General features: G+C 45.3%; 1 protein-coding gene across 1 annotated transcript in view; it reads left to right on the forward strand.

Annotated features, from left to right (window-relative positions):
- Positions 1-17,480, forward strand: part of LRMDA (leucine rich melanocyte differentiation associated) — a 1,094,312-nt gene that overhangs the window by 469,704 nt on the left and 607,128 nt on the right. The gene's annotated exons all lie outside the window — the stretch shown is intronic.

The raw sequence follows: 17,480 nt of genomic DNA on the forward strand, positions 1-17,480 counted from the left end.
ATCCTGGGAGGGGGCTGCTGTAGAGAACACGGTCTGTATGGCCCATGGTCTCGGCTACCCGCTGACCCCATGGCTGGTTGCTGAGCAGGCCTTGGGCTCAGCTCTGAGAAGACCTGTCCCAAACACTCCTGAATGGAGAGCTGGCTCTCTGGACCTGGGAGTGTTAGTATGGCTAAACCCGGGATGAGCTTGGAATCTAGGGAGGCGGTCAAGTGTCAATGAGCACATCATTTGCCAGTGTGGTCATTCCACCAGCCCTGTACCAGATACTGAGAAAAGGCACAGCCTTGGAGGCAGGTGGACCCGAGGTCAAATACTGGCCCCAGAATGGTGCGTTGAGTCCTTCATGCCTCACAACAAGATAGTAAATTGGGGAAAAATCTAATTGAAAGGGATTCATATGGAGAAAACACAATAGTAGGTAGAAAGAATTGACCTTGAGCACAGTGACTTTGAGCAGATAAACCTCTGTAAGCCTCAGTTTCTTTGCCTGTAGAATGGGTATGTACCTCCCAGGTTTTGCTGAGGTAAAATACTCAGAGCGTTGCCTTGCACCTGGGTAGTTAGTGATGGATCAGTGTTGAGGCTCACGAGGGTCTAGTGAGTTGAGGAGTTGGGATTTGAACTCAAGCAGTCTGGTTGCAGAACAGCTGCCTTAACCACTACACTCTGATGCTTCCCAATACCTAGTGGAGCAGGTGTCTTTTTAAAAATTCTTTATTGAAATACAGTTTATTTTTTCAATGTTGTGTTAATTTCTGCTGTACAGCAACGTAGTTCAGTGGAATAATGTGTATTTCCTTTTTCATATTCCTTTCCATTATGGTTTATCATGGGATAGTGAATATAGTTCCCTGTGCTACACTGTAGGACCTTGTTGTTTATCCACTCTACATATAATAGTTTGCATTTGCCCAAACTCCCGATCCACTCCTGACCTTGGCGACTACAAGTCTGTTCTCTTTCAAATGTACGTCTGTTTTACATGTCTTGAACTTAGTCACCAGCGGTGGGTGGAATCGTGCCAGGTGGAGAGACTTTGATCATGGGGGTAGCAGTGTAGGGCAGGTGAGCATGAGAATGGGGACCTTCCCAGGGACCTGCCCCATTCTTGCCTCTGTTCACCCTTTCAGTTTATAGACATTGCCAGACGCCTGTTACATTTCAGCCCAGGCCCTGTGCTCGATGGGAACAGCCATGGATCCGACAGTCCCTCCCTCAGATGGTTGGCAGTGGGGAGAGCATGGTGAGGAGAGTGACATAATTGACAGGGAGGGTTTATCCTGCAGGGTGAAAAGAGAAAATAATAATAGCTTTATGAGGACTTACTGAGGGTCAGGCATGGTTCCACGGGCTTTGCATGTCTTAATTCATTTAATTCCCCCAGTGACTCTCTCAAGTAGGGGCCATTATCATGTCCCATATTGAGAGGAGGAACTGAAGTCCAGAGAGAGAGTATCTTGACAAATGTCATTGAGCTCATCAGGGACAATGCTCTGCTGCCAAACTGGGCACCCTGGCCCGGGTCCCTGCTCCTAAGCCTTCACTGCACAGCCTTGTACGGGGCTCATCATGACAGCACCAAAGCTGAAAGGAAAGTTTGACTTTGATTAACTAAGAAATGGAAGGACAGTATAGACTCGAGATTTGTTTACCTCGCTGGTCTACCCTGGTTCGTGGTGTTATTTGGAAAGTCTTTCCGCAGTGACAGTGATGTCATCTGCAAGATTTTGCCCAGTTAGAGCACATGGATCCTGCTCATTGCCACCCTTGGCCAGCCGTGTGTGCATGAATTCCATGCACAAGAGCTCAGCATCCCGTGCTCTAGGGATCAGCCTGCTTGTTTTTCTGAGAGGCAGCAAGACTTCTGTATAAGGGAGTGAGAATTGGCTTTTAGACTCATAAAATCTCATTGAGGGAGTCTTTGGAGCTCCTCTCATGAAAACTCAAGGAAGTACTTCCCCATGTAAGCTTTTTGGAATCCCTAGCATATTATGAAAATTGTTGCCATGGTTAAAAGACTTCAGCTTTTGTGGTGGTGGTGGTGGTGTGTGTGTGATTGGATATGCTTCCTCTCTCCCTGGGATTTGTGGTATGGAAAAGATCCAGAGGTGGCCCTGTGGATCTGGAGAAATGCTCCACTTTGCTCTGGGTCTTTGTGATGCTTCCCTGCATGGGTGTGAAGAAAGGATATTTAAAACCTTGATTTTCAAACATGCATTGTCCCTGAGTTATTAACAATTACTATTCCCCTCCCATGCTTTGTCTTTCTCTCTCCCTCCCTCTCTCTGAAAGTCAATATCCCTTTGACCAAATCCCTTGAGTTGGCCTTAATCTGGCTTCTTGGTTTTCTTCTGCTTAGAGCTGAACCCTCGAGCTTGATTCCCCTTGTGGGTGGGGTTCAGCACACCCATCTCCCCTGGCTCAGGCCACCCACACTCCTAGCCCCTGGGCTTAACAAATCCATCCTTTTGGAAAGGCTCTCTCCATTCAGTGCTGACTCCTTAGGGACCCTCAAAACATCCTTGGGTCAGAAATCTCTACCTTAGCCAACTAGATTGTACACCACCCTTAAGATGTCCAGATTTGTGATTATTCACAAGGACATTTTTGTTTATGACACACTTGACTCAGGGTATAACCACTGGTAATTTTTTTCCTATGAGCACCTCATAAACATCCTTCAGTGGTGCCCATGCCTTTGGCATGATTGGAGAAGCTGTATGTTCAGAAAGCCAGATGTTTCACAAGGAAACAGAAGACAGAGGTCACCTATCCAATAATAACAGTGATCCTGGGCTAATAGAATTGACAGGAATCTAAGAGTCTGGTACCAGCTCAGTGCTGTAATCTATCTGGTCCAAACTTCTCCATGCATTTTACAGATGAGGAAGCCAAAGCATGGAGAAGAAACTCTCTAAGGGTCAGTCATAGCTGGTTATGGCCAAGCTGAGTCCAGGATCTATGTTCTCTGAGCCTCAGCAAAGTACCACATCCTAGACCTGGAATCCTTCAGCACTAAGATTTTCTACCACATTCTCCCAGAGCCCAAAGAAAGAGCATAGAGAATAAGGCATAGCTTAGCCTGGGTTTTACAATACCAGTCGTGGGATGTGTTCGATAAACACTATGACTTGCCGAATCTTTGGGAAATGCTGCCTCCTCTCCTTGCACACAGCTTCGTGCTGTTGCAGGCATGATCTCACCCTCCAGAGACCAGCATGCAGGTGGAAGGACAGGCCATCTTGTTTCACTAGAGTAATTTCCTAGAGAGAGGGGAGCTTGTTTTGTGTGTGGTCTGTCTAATGCCTCTCACATCCAATAACTTTAAAACCAATCAAATGAATAATGTAGGGTGAAACAAATGGAGTCACTCTTTAGATATTTAAACAGGAATATTTCTGCCACTGACATGTAAATCTTTTATAGGGTAAGAGATTTGGCAGTAGACGATGAACAATAAGTAAACAGAAATGTCACATTGCTGGAGACCTGGTTCTTTGGTGCTATTTTAGGTTCAGTCATTACTGACTGGTGTTACCTTCCTTGAATAGATATCTTTGTGGAGGTCTTACTTCATAGGGCATGGTGTGTTTTCAAGACTGTGTCATAAGGTCATGACGATGGCCTCTGTTATCTAAGGTGTCTGCTCTGGGGGAAAACGGGACAGAGATGTGCAGAAAGATGGCTACAGGTCAGGATGGAGCAAATGTAAGCCTACTTCTATGGGTCCTCTGCTCTTCAGCCATTCAGGGAGGGAGGGATAATATATAGGGTGAATCACCCTTCAAAGAGGGAAACAGGCTAAGGAATAATTTCACCCACACAGAGTTGCAGGGCTGAGTCTCCACTCTGGTATGAGGCAATCTGGAGACATTTTTGAGTAGATATCAAAGATCTCCGGTTGAGACAGAAAAACCTGTGTTGTGTGTACATATGAGCTCACACACTCCCCCTTACAGACACTCCCACCCTTTAGGTCCCGGAGGAACTTCCTGGATTGAGAGCGAGGCTCCTCAAAGGTTCATTGCAAATCAAACTCCCCGTGTGATTTTATTTTTAAGGTCTAAAATTTTGAAAAGGGCTCAATGTGAAGGCGTTTCCTTTAAAGTGTGTTTATAGAGCCTTCTTCTTTGGGATCCTCACAGACTAGGAAATCAACAGTGATCTGCTTCCCCTAGCATTGCCCCTGCCCCAGCTCCACCCCGGTTTTCTGTCACCCAGACCTGTTAACGTGCCTTAGAAGTAAATGCCTTATCCTCCAATCATCCGGCCCCGTGTCTCTCCGTTGATCCCCTTTTGCTTTTCACCTCCTTCTCTTCTGCTCCTGCTGTGGTGAGTGACAAGAACCAATGTAGAATTGCAACCAGCCTTGATTCAGAGCTGATATCTGTCTGCTGTCCAGCAAGGCAGCCAGACTTCGCCATAGAAGGGAAAAATCATGGCACTCGCCTTTTTTGCCTTCCATGTTCCACGAAGCAAACTCTTTGACTACCATTTCCTCCTTTTCCGGCATATCTTTCACTGTCGAAGAGGGAAAGTTAATCCTGCTCTGAAGCTTTAAGCTGTCACCACCTTCATGGTCCCTTTCCTTCACTGGCCTGACAACACAAGATTTGGCTGGTCTGCCTTCCTTGATAGGTTGGAATGGCTGAGATAACCTTGCTGGGTGGACCATGGGCATAAATAATTGATCATGTACCTGAGGCCAGGAGAAGGGTGGGTATCATCCTTATCTGGTCGTTTGGTTCTTACTGGTCAGTTTGGAAGTTGCCTTTGGCCACTTCCTTTTCATTTGTATGGTGAACCATGAACCCCTTGCTCAGATTCCCATCCGGGCTTTAAGTTTTCCCTTCAATGCTGAGTCCTGACATGAATAGCTTTTTTTTTTTTTTTTTTTAGCTTACATATTTTATGCCACCCTGAACTGATGGAGTGACTTTTTCCCCAGAATTTGGATGAGGCCTTAGAATCTTTCTCAGCAGTATTCTGAAGGTAGCCACCGAATTGACCAGATTTTTTTTTTTCTTTCTTAGGGCCACACCCATGGCATATGGAAATTCCCAGGCTAGGGGTCAAATCAGAGCTGCAGCTGAGGCCTACACCACAAGCCACAGCAAGGCCAGATCCGAGCTGCATCTGTGACCTATACTACAGCTTACAGCAACATTGGATGAGTCCAGGGATTGAACCCTCATCCTCACAGAGACAGCTGTCCAACTGTCAGGTTTTTAACCTGCTGAGCCACAGTGGGAACTCCCAAATGACCAGATTTATTGTGAGAATTAAAACCTATTTTATTAGAAATAACACCCTGCATCTAGCCCACATGCTCATTTTCACCTCCAGCCCAGACCTCCTGATAGGATCTTTTTTTCCCTCTTCTTTCCATGCTATTTCATGTACTATGTTCTTCACCTATTATTGGTGGTGGTGGTTCAGAGGGTGGGGGCAGGGAGAGGATGGTGTTCCCCAGTGTTTATCACACTCATTCAGTGTGCCAGAATACAGAGAGTCTTATGCATGGACTATCTCATTCAACTTTGATAATAACTCTAAGGAATACTTACCCTCATTTTTCAAATGGGAAAATGAGGGCCCAGAGAGGTGAAGTGACTTTCCGAAGGTCACACAGTAAGTCTGAGCTGAACCTAAAACACACTCTGCCCTTTCCTCTTTGCCTCAGCACCAACTTCCTTAGCACCTCATTACACCTTCCATAGTCACTGAATTTTATTCTTTGTCTTTGTGGCTTACCTAAATACTGACTGCATTGGAAAAAATTAAAATTATGATGTCCTTAATAAAATAACTTTGGAGGGGGTGTGGATGTCTGCCCTGGGAATACTCTTTGTGTGTGAAACCAAAATTCAACTTGTTACAGTCCATGAAGTCAATGGTTCAGTTAATAATGCCCCTAATGGCATAATTCTGCTCGGTGCCGGTGATGGATACCTTTAAAATCAGAGACTAGATTTAATGACAAGACGTGGAAATCAGTGCTGTCATAAATATGGCTGAGCTGCGAACTCCAGGGGAGAGGAAAACCCCTGGAAACCACTTGATGTTACTGGTGCCAGTCTCGTAAATCTCAGTCTCCAGTCCTTCCCATACACCCTCCATCCATCCGGGCAGCACCCTGGCCATATTGCCCCTTTGCCGTGCCCATTTGCATTTGCCCATGAGTTTTCTGTGCCCATGGACTTGATGCTGATCAGCACCCTTCTCCGAGTGCCACTGGTGCAGGGAAGTGCTCTCTTGTCTGTGCTTGTTCCAAGCCGGGAGAAAATGTTACTAAAGACTCTTTTTTTTTTTTTAGGGATGTCCTAAGACTCCTCCAAGTATGAGGCCCGTCAAGGAATGACCTTTTTTTTTTTTTTTTTTTTTCTTTCCCTGAATTCTTTCCTTTGCCCGTCTCCTTACCTCCTTGTATTGGAGATAGTCTCCGGAGACTGACTGGGGCCTAGGACCAAGATGTAGGCCAAGTGGAAACACACCAAAGTGATTTAATAGAAAAGGTAATTCCTATTCAAACGGGATGGTCCCTTATTCATTTCCTCGGATTATCATCAAATTTATGTCACCAGCAAAGGAGCTTTATTGAGTTTCACAGAGATATTCCTTTTGCTCTCATTGTCGTTAGTTGGCACCCTGACATTTTCATATGTGTCTCAGCTAATGCCTCAAAATTACTCCATCTACAAATGTAACAATTGAACAGATAATTTTAATAAGATTCAGCTTGACTTCAGACTGCACTCCTTCCTTTCTTTATAGAATGCAAATTGTAACCTGTTTTTAAAGCCGTGCAATGCAGTGAACTTTAATGGGATTTGACAACATCATATTAAGCACAACAACTACGCATAATGTACCGAAAAATTGGACGTGAAATTGGAAACATAGCTGAGAACAAAGTAAATTTACATGGTTTGGTAGTTTGAATGTCTGATATCATATTCTCTCATGCAAGCCCCATAAAAAAGCAAAGGATTTAACAATGGATATCAGCAGAAAGTGCTTTTAAAGTTAAAACTGATGGATGGCTTGTCAAAAAAAATAATTGCATTGGTTGGAAAGTCGGGATGCGTGCTGAGGGGGAGAGAACAGGATCTACAGAGAGGATGATGGGAAGTGACAGTGGTCTGTCAGGAAGGACTGGCTGCCCAGAGGAGTGTGAAGCCGGAGCTATAAGGTGGCAGAGTAGAACAGGCTGTCAGAGCGGGAAAGTGGCTTTAATACCCTGAAAAGCAAAGGAATCCGCCTGTCAGCTTTGCTCAGCCGTGCTGAAAGGGGAAGGGAACATGGCGTAGAGTTAGAGACATGGAACAGGGGTGGGGTGGGGACAGGGAGCAGCGCCGGAGAGCATGGGCAGACAGCACGGGGTGGGGGTGGTTGCTGCTGAGGCTGCTTCTCTAGGTTTCTGTGTTCTTTCCTGTTAGAATTTTTTTTTCCCCTTTTTCTCAAGGGCCAGTGAATTAAATTGGAGGGGCCAGGGGTTGTGCTGGGCCTTTCAAGAAAAGGGTAACTTAAGAGAAGGCGCACGCTCGATCGAATGACTGCCCGCCCATCTGGCTGGGGGTGGGGGGTGGCCCTCTTGCAAGGACACCTAGGCCTGTCTTGGTATGTTTCTGGCTTTGCAGCAGATCTTCAGCCTCCTCTGCTGACCTTTCCATCCCTTCAGGGGATGCCGTCCATTCTCCCGGGGCCACCACTGATAGCAAGTCACTCTGGGACTAGCTTATCTTCAGCCAAAGTGCTTTTCAGAGGCCCAAACACTTCAGCCGTCCAACAGGATCATGATTAAAAGGCAATAATCTGATGATTTTTCCATAAATATTTTTTTGCTCTATCAGCATTAGGTTTTGAATAATTTATTATTCTGCCTTAATATACTCCTGGCGGTGAGGTTAATTTGGTCATCTTGCAGGGGCCTGGCTGGTAATGAACATTTTTATATCAGGCCTCGGAGTACTTCCTCCGTAACACACATCACGTCTTTACGATTTAATTTGCCCCAGTTGCTTGAGAGCATTGGAGTCTAAGAGGGGTTGGAATATGGAGGTTTATCAGATTGAAAATATTTTGTGTACCTGACCTTAAAAACCGTGTTCTGGGAACCATCTAAATTCTTAAACTTCCTTTGTTCCCCTTAAATACAATAATTGCCTTGCTCCAGTAGTTGGAAAGGGAGACTTCTTTGCAAAGAAATTATGTTGCCAGTTGTGGAGGAAGGAGATGATGGTGGTAGTAGCAACAGCAAACACTTACATAAGAACTTTATTTTGGGGCCAGGTAGCATTCTGAATGCTGATGTATATTAACCCATTAAAACCCCATAACGACCTTATGAGATAGGGTCTATTAATAATGTCATTTTGCAGACTATGCGTCTGAGGCCCAGAGAGGGTAAGTAACTGGTACAAGGTCACACAGCAAGGAAGTGGTAGAACTAGGATTCAAACCCTGGTAGCTTGGGATCTGAGTTGATGTTCTTCATCAGTGTTTTCACCCTGATATGGAAGTGGGCACACACTTTGATGCCAGGTTGATTCCTGTTTCATCTCTGTCATTCTTGCGTGTCAAATGCATTCTGGGAAGGATTTTTACTGAAATTAGGTGTCAACAACTGACAAAGCAGAGTGAGCTGTCTAGGGAAGAGCAAGGCCCCAGAGTGATCATCCCTGTGCTGTTACCAGTGTTAACAGAGGGGCAGGACAGGGAAGAGACCAAAGGATGGCAGGCAGAGCTGTAGTGGTCCCAAAGGCCAACCAGCTTCCACGCCAGAATGAAAACACTCATTTGAAATTTTTAGTCTTGAGCTCCAAAGACAAATGTAGACCTACCCATAGCATTCAATTCTAGGTTGTGATACGCCAGGTTCTAGAAGATGGGGACCTCTGCTCCTGGTTTCCCAGGGCCTGGCTTGGAGATATGGGCTGGTGCCCTGCCCTGCTTTTTATCTCGGATTCACACAGCGTAGTATGATATGGCTCATTAAGTGGATTAATGAGTGGGGTGTTTATGGACATAAATGACCATTTGGGATCACATGTGCCTCGCCCAGTTCAGCCAGGGCACGTCTGGTGGGTTACAGTGGGCACCACCACACTCCTGTGCCAGGTCGAGTTGCATTATCCTGCATCCCCAGGGCCTGCAGCTTCTCTGTAAACAAGCAGAGTGGCTTTATTCAGTGGGCCATTTACCTCCCCCAGCAGGAGATCTTGTTGGTTTTTTCCCTCCTGGGAATCTCTAATCTTTTAAAAATCCTGTCTTACACTGAAAGGGGAGAGAACAGTTCCAGAGTTCTCCCCAGCCAGACACACACCATCTTGTAAGACCCAGATTGGCTTGGTGTGTCTCGAAGAAGGCTCTGTGCTCCACACCACACTCTGGCTGCTGCAGATCTGAAAGCTCCAAGACTGGCCTCGAGTTGGAACTTCAAGGACATCATTGCGATTTCAACTCTTGAATGAATATCAGGGTTGGGTTGGGTGGAGCTTAACCCGGCCATTTAAGGTCCCCTCTCAGAGGTCTCTGGTGATAGGGAACTCACTCTATCCATGGATAGCACGGATGAACTTAGCTGAGACAAGCAGGGAGTTTATTCTTAGCACGAGCCAAATGGGTTCCTCTGGAACTTCCTTCCACTAGTCCTTATTGATTTTTTTTTTTTTAATTTTTATTTTAGGGCCACACCCACAGCACATGGAAGTTCTCAGGCTAGGGGGTCAAATCGGAGTGGTAGCTGCTGGCCTACGTCACAGCCACAGCAATACCAGATCCGAGCTGCATCTGTGACCTACACCAGAGCTCACAGCGATGGTGGATCTTTAACCCACTGAGCGAGGTCAGGGATCGAACCCTCGACTTCATGGATGCTAGTCAGATTTGTTTCCACGCAGCCACGGTGGGAACTCCTAGTCCTTGTTCTAACTCCTGGGACTATACAGATCCTAAGTGTAAAACATGTACATTTTGTCAGCCACTGGGAAGCCGGGTAAGTACTGATGGGCTTGTTTTCTCCCTTAGCTGCTGGTTCTCTGGGTGTAGTGGAGACCCTCATAGCTAGAGGGTCTTTCTCTAGGACCTTCTCTCAGGACTCTTTCTCTTCCTTTGTCCTCGTCCTTCTTCCACCCTACTTTTTATGGTGTGCTTCCTCTTGCACTAGAACTCACTTTCTTCTTCATTCATTTGAGGTAGCCCTGAGCCCAGAATTTAAACGTTAAAGGAAGTCCTCCTGACTTGAGGCCAGGGAGCAAGACGCATCCCCATGGTGCGACTGCAAGCTGGCGGTGCTGTTGAAGAAAGTGGAGCTCTGAGAGGTTAAGCTACCTGCCCAAGGATCCATAGCTGGTAAATGATGGAGTAGATCTAGACTCAGATCTGCTGACGCCAGCCTTGGCTCTTCACAAGGAGGGACTAGTGTACTCATTCTGAGTGCAGGCTCTAGGGCCCAGGGGACCTGGGTTCAAATTCTGTCTCTACCACATACTAATTGGTAACCCTGGGGGAGTTGTTTAACCTCTCTGTGCCTCACTGTCCTCATCTGTGGACTGGTGGTAATACTAGTACCTACCTCATAGCATTTCTGCAAAAATTAAGTGAGATAATGTATGCAAAACACTTGGCATAGCACCTCTATGTGACGATCACTCAGTAAATGTTAGTTTATTGACATCATTGTCACCATCATGATCATTTTTTTTTGTCTTTGTTGTTGTTGTTGTTGCTATTTCTTGGGCCACTCCCGCGGCATATGGAGGTTCCCAGGCTAGGGGTTGAATCGGAGCTGTAGCCACTAGCCTACGCCAGAGCCACAGCAATGTGGGATCTGAGCATGTCTGTGACCTATGCCACAGCTCACGGCAACGCTGGATCGTTAACCCACTGAGCAAGGGCAGGGATCGAACCCGCAACCTCATGGTTCCTAGTCGGATTTGTTAACCACTGCGCCACAACGGGAACTCCCATCATGATCATTTTTTAAAAAAATCTCTATACGGAGTGCCAGAGCTTTGTACTGTTGGCTGCAGAGTCTGAAGTGTGGCCTCCTGGTTTTCATAGGGCGGGTGTCAGCAGATTCATGGGGTGGCTGCAGACAGTCCCTCTTGCTGATGCTTTACAATTGAGACTGGGCAGGGTCTGGGAAGGGTGGCAGTGGCTATTTTTTAATTTTTTTTTTTGGTTTTGTTTTTTTACACTTCGAGAAGATTACTGCAGTTATCTGGAAATCTATTGCTCGGGCAAAAGCAGGATTGCGTGATACAATTTAAAAGGCCGGCAGCTGCATTTCATCCTTTTCACAAGAAAATAACCCCTTACTCCAGTGAAGCTAAAAATAAAAATGGCAGTACATTTGGCAACCACACTTCTTCCTTTATTACCTCAGCAGTATCTGAATAAAATGTCTTATTAAGCAAGATATAAGGGCAATGAAAGGGAGAGTAAGTCAAATTAGTTGACATCTAAAGCTTGGTGCATCGTATACGGCGAGGGTAGTTACTGTTTAGTAAAATGGATTTAATGCTTAATATAAATGCTGATATTTAGATGGCTGTATTTTGGCAACTCAGGGAAGAGTGGTGGCTTTTGAGCCCTTAGCTCTAGGTTTTAGGCTCTGCCCTGGCACAAACCACTCCTGTGGCCCTGGGTTATTCATTCCTCCACCTTGGGCCCCGCCTCCTCCATATATGAGGAAACCAGTGGTTCTGTGGCAGGATCTCAGGGTCACTTGGGGAGGGGACAATAAACAGAGCTTTGGATACCCACCCCATTCTGACAGGTGCAATGTCGCCTGCATCTGCTTTAATGGCAGGGTCCCTGGGTGAGATTTTCCTTGAGGAAAGGATTGCAATGTACAAATAGCTTTCAGAACCACCAAACTGTATTATTCCTAAGAAGCCTTATGATTCTAGCTCTCCAACATTCAATGAGGCCCAAGTAGGAGCTGGCTTTAGAGGCAACCTGGGCTTTCTTAGCTATACCACCATCCGTGATTAGAGAGACCTCGGTGCCTGGGGGTAGGGCAGTGCCCTAGAACACAGCAAGTGTGACCAGAGAAGAAAAAGGTGACAAAGCCTCTCACGAATGTGGGTGAGTGCAGACGTGTATGTTTGGGGGTGAGGTGAATGCATGTAGGAGCATTTTGGTGCATGATATGTTGGTGTGAATGAATAAGTGCAATTTGTGCATGAGTTGGTGGAACTCTTGTGTAAATCTGTGTTTCATGTATCTGTGGAGATGTGTGCATCGCCTGACCTGTGAGGCCTATGCACTTGGCGCAGTCTGTGGCCACCCCTTGTCATATTTGGACCTGCCAACACCATGGTGGCTTAGCCTTTATTTTCATGCTTGAAATGAGCAAACTGAGTCTTGGGGAATCTGAGTGATTTCGTCCAAGTTACACAGCTAATAATTTGTAGAGTCAAGGGATTATATGAGGTCTATAACATATAACCCCTGCAGCTAGGGAGACACTCCTTTTCTGCACTGACCTCCTGATGGCCTTCCTCTCTGAGAGCAGATTACCAGTTTAGTAGCCCACTTTTGTTTAACAAAATGATGTCCCTGTTGAGACCTCAAAGCCATGGGTGAGGGAAATTAAGCCTGATAGCAGGCAGCCGTTCGGTTTCTGGGGAGGAGGTTCTCCAAAGAGCCACTGTTGGTTAGTCTTTAGGGTTCTTGGTTTTGGTTAAGTTCCTGTTTTATTACTTTTAGGGTATTGTAGTTGAGGTTTACAGTGACATAGGACCATCAGGATTTTTATCCCAGCCACTTTTTTTTTTTTTTTGGTCAAAAAATATTTTCCAATTGTTGTCAGGGATTTGCTCAGTCCTTACCTTTTGAGGCCTCCCTTTCCAAACTTCTGCTGTGGTGGAGTTGGGAGCCTGCTGAAAATGAAGCCTGAGTAGCAATGAAAACTCTGCAAAACCATTCTTAGATACTACTGGGAAGTGACAGACTGCAATCTCCATCCTGAAATCTTAGCAAATCTTGCTGCCTTTTATTTTTTCCTACCATGAAGCACATTGAAGACTTTTTCAGTCACTCTGCTTCCTTGGAATCTTAGGCAGAGTGGCTTTTATGCTGAAGAAAACATCAGGAGAGTCCCAGAGTAGATTTATGCTCTGCTCCTGGTAGTTCATGAAGCCTCAGCATATCCAATAATAGCTCTCTCACCTGCTTTGCTCAAGACTAAGGCCTTTTATAAACACGCTCATCAGAACCATCCATTATTGTTAAGAAATTTAAATTTGACCAGGTAAGATGAGAACGGATTAAAGGCAGGCTTTTTACTGTGTGGAGCTTGGGCCTTTCATAGATGCAGCGTTTTGTGGAGTTTCTTGGTGCCTTATTTGAAGACGAGGGGAACCTGGGACCTCCGCACAGTGTTGACGGAAGTAGAAATTGATGCAGCCATTCGGAGATGTTTGGAAACAGTGGCCAAATCAAACATATGTACCCTATGACCTAATGGTCCTTCTCCTGAACTCATAGCTCGTAAGTGAGCATTAGAGGAAGGTTCCAATTTGACCTTGCCCAAACTGATACATAACCGCTAACGTGCCTAAGTCGCTGATTGAGTGGCACTGCCTCTCAAGGGCCTTCAGTTCAGAATTTCTGTTGCTCAGGAATATCTATAGCCTTGTGGAGACCCTGGGATTTATCAGGTATGAGCTAGGCTACCACCTAAAATATTAATGATAGATATCTACCCCAACTGGAGATAGAATTGGCAAAATACTTCTGAGAATCAATAGTGTTCTTAGAAGGCAAGGATCTGAATGGAAGCAAAACGCATGAAACTAGAATCTGCATTATTTCCTTCCTCTAAGCTGCTTCACAAGGAATTTCCCCAAGAATGCTTCTGCCTCCATGAGATTCCTTAACAGAGAGAAGAACGTCCAGGCTCTCTGGGCTTCTTGCATTCTCCCTCCTCAACATTGCTGAGACATTTTCTCCTACTGGGGTGTCCTGTCCACGGGGTGGGCTTTGCCAGGCAAGCAGCTATGTTGAGAATGCCAGTGCTATTAACTTAAGGAGTCTACAGCTGAAATCCATTGCGCTTTATCTGATAGCTTCATTACCTCACCATGTTGAAGCTGTGTTTGGCCACAAAGCCCCTGAGACCTTAGTCGCACACAGACTGCACAGTTCAGCAAGGAAACACAGGTTCATGGAGTTAACTTTGCTGTTAGTGTGAGAACTGGGAGATTCTGAACCATCTCTATCACCAGCCACTATCATTTGTACCAATAATGAGCTTCTCTGAGTTCTCATTTCCAAGCTTGATTATTTTAGTGCCTATAGAATGCCTTTTGTTCTTTTCCTATGACTCTACCTGCTCATAAGCCTAGAAAACTAATAAATACTCATGCTCTTTTGCTGCACAATTTTGATTTAAAGCTTTCTGATCTGCATGGCCTGACAGATCAAGCTGTACGATGGCAAGTAACGTGTCTCAGTTTCTCCTTTCAGTTGGTTGTCATAGGAGGGATGGCCATAGAACCGCTCCATTGGAAGTGAACTGTTCTAAGCAATGAGCCTGAGGAAATTACCCACAAAAACTTAAAAATTCATGTTGTTTGTTCCACAGAATAGTTATTACTTTATCTTGGCTATTCTATATGCAATATTTTTATGAATTTTTTTTTTTGCAAAAAGCAGATGACCAGATGTTATATTTGGGAATCCAGAATGGATTATGATGGCGAAGACTGTTGAAGATAGCGTCAAGGTACTTAGCACAATCCAATAAAAATTGCATATGTGAAGATATTTTTGTAAACTCTAAAGTTACCTGACCAAAGTCTTTATCAAGAATCAGTGTTGGAGTTCCTGTCGTGGCTCAGTGGTTAGCGAATCTGACTAGGAACCAAGAGCTTGCAGGTTCAATCCCTGGCCTTGCTCAGTGGGTTAAGGATCCAATGTTGCTGTGAGCTGCGGTGTAGGTTGCAGACTCGGCTTGGATCCCGCATTGCTATGGCTCCGGCGTAGGCTGGTGGCTATAGCTCTGATTAGACCCCTAGCCTGGGAACCTCCGTATGCCATAGGTGTGGCCCTAGAAAAGACAAATGACCAAAAAAAAAAAAAAAGTGTTAATTCTATGGAATTACTGAGACATAGACTCCTTTTCAAATTCTATGGAATTACTGAGACATAGACTCCTTTTCAAATGACTCAAGGGGATCACAAATATTCTAGTTCTAGCCCTTTCTGAAATAATCACAGGTGCTTTCAACACATGGCTTTCTGGATACTATCATTTCTGACAGTGGGTCTGAATTGAAGGAAGTTGTGGACAGGAACCTTATCTCAGCTGTCACCATCGTGCCTCATCACCTTCAAGCAAAGTGATCAGGCTAAAAGGATAGTCAGGCTACTGGGATGTCTTAGGAGGATGCTAAAGGAGATTGGTCAGTGAGATTCACCAGACTCTTCATCCTTCAACCTGTCACTCCACATTTACCCATGGAAATCAGCTATGATGCATCACTAATAGGGAAATAGCTCAGGACTTGGTTTGAACATCTACAGCCATACTTACATGAGGACCGTGAGGGCAAGAACCTATTCCAGATACCGTGATGGCTGCGTGGTAGTGTTGGCATGAACATGAAATAAGACTTAGTCTTTGATGAGAGAGTGGATGCAGCCCATAGTTGTTTCCTGACGTAGAAACTGAGGTCACAGAAATTCTAGAATGTACTCCTGGTCCCTGGAGGATGCTCCCAGGCCATCACGTAGATTAAACAATAATTCTTTTCTGCTTATGCATCCGTTAGAATAGTGCTTGGACCCACTATTTCTAAATATAATAGCTTTTACAAGTGTTTTTGTAAATAACAGATTTACAAGTTGTGTAGGGGATTGGTGATAAGGGTGAGAAGGCATTAGGCAAAGATGAGAGGCGAATATGGTGATATGGTATTCTTGGATGCCTTTGTATTCTTGCTGGGGACATCTTTTTAGGTTCCTGCAGTTGTACCCCATTGTGTGGGCCTTGCCTAGAAAAGCTTTTGCCTGTGAAAGTGTTGTCATTGACCTTCTCATATCCTTCCTATCTCCTCATATTTATATAGGGTCGTTAATGCCCAGCTGTGCAGGTTATATATTGCACAGCTTAAACAGAAGCCCTAAGAATGATATCAACTATAACGCATCAAGAACATTCTCAGGGTCCCCAATAGAGTTAGTAATTGAAAGACCAAGTAACCCAGTCCTCTTGCTTAACTGTGGCTTCAGGAGAGCTAAATAACTATAGTGGACCTTAATTTCTGCATCTGTAGAATATGTATTTGTGGATCTGGGGTGTGGGGGTGGAATAAAAGCATCACCTACTGCTAAGGAATGAAATAAGGATGAGTGGCTTTATCATTAATTACAGCATAAACATGTATATTTATGCTCATTAAATACCTGAAGATATACTTTCCCCTTAGCTATTTCCTTTGTATGAACCTGTTGGCTTTCAAGGACTGTATATCATTTGGTGAAGGAAGGGAGACAGACATTATGCATGCCCCAGAATTATTGCATTCTATGTCTTATTAGGTCTTGGGTGCTTTGATGGGAGAGGGGAGAGGTGAGGAAGGGCCCAAGGAACCACAGGACCCTGGCCACCTTTGGAGGAGTCCCTTCTCTGAATTCGGAGTTGAAACCATTTAGAGTCGGCCCTCCCTATCTGTGGGTTCTGCAGATCTGGAGGGGCTTCAAGGCCATTTTATGTAAGGAACCTGGGCATCTTCAGATTTTGGTATCCGGGGGAGGTCCTGGAACCAGTACCCCATAGATACTTGGTGATGACAGTACAGAGAAGGAGAAGGCCTAGGTCTCTTCTGTTTATATACTGTCCTTCCAATAGAAGATAGTGTGTGTGCTGATACAGAGACCTGGTTGAGGATGAGCGCTTTGAAAGGGTGGTGGAAGCACCTGAGGTTGTTCTGTGGCGGCTGGGTAGAGACATTTGTATGTACGGGGTCTCGGTGCTGTTGGCCAGCACTCTGAGGGGGGGGTGTCTCTGTCAGCGCCCAGTAATGGTATTGGGATCCATCCCATGTTCACTTGGGAATTTCCTGTCCACACATATTGGCTTGTCTCAAGCTAAGCAGCTACCTGGAAGAGGTGCGAATTCTTAGAAAGTGGGCTGCTCGCTTTCCCTTTTAGAACAGCTTTCCTCTTTAAGAGTCCTGTGTGACAACTGGAGCCATTATGCTTATAAAGAGGTTTTGCTGAACTTGATGGGCCTTTGCTCTCATTTAGCACATCAGGGAATTGTCCCTTGTGGGCACTTTTCATGGCTAGAGGGTCTCCTGGCTTAAGTGGTGCTCTGTGCCCAGGGCTCCAGGCCCTGATCCAGCGTGTCTTGGTTTGCTCTTAGTTTGTCACAGAGAAGGGACCTTGCTTGCAAGCACTTTCCCAGAAACAAAACTCCTTGTTCTTTCCCTTCCTACCTCCTTCCCTCCCCCCATCCCTGT

The sequence above is a fragment of the Phacochoerus africanus genome, chromosome 15 (assembly GCF_016906955.1).
Source record: "Phacochoerus africanus isolate WHEZ1 chromosome 15, ROS_Pafr_v1, whole genome shotgun sequence".
In the NCBI taxonomy this organism is placed as follows: Eukaryota; Metazoa; Chordata; class Mammalia; order Artiodactyla; family Suidae; genus Phacochoerus; species Phacochoerus africanus.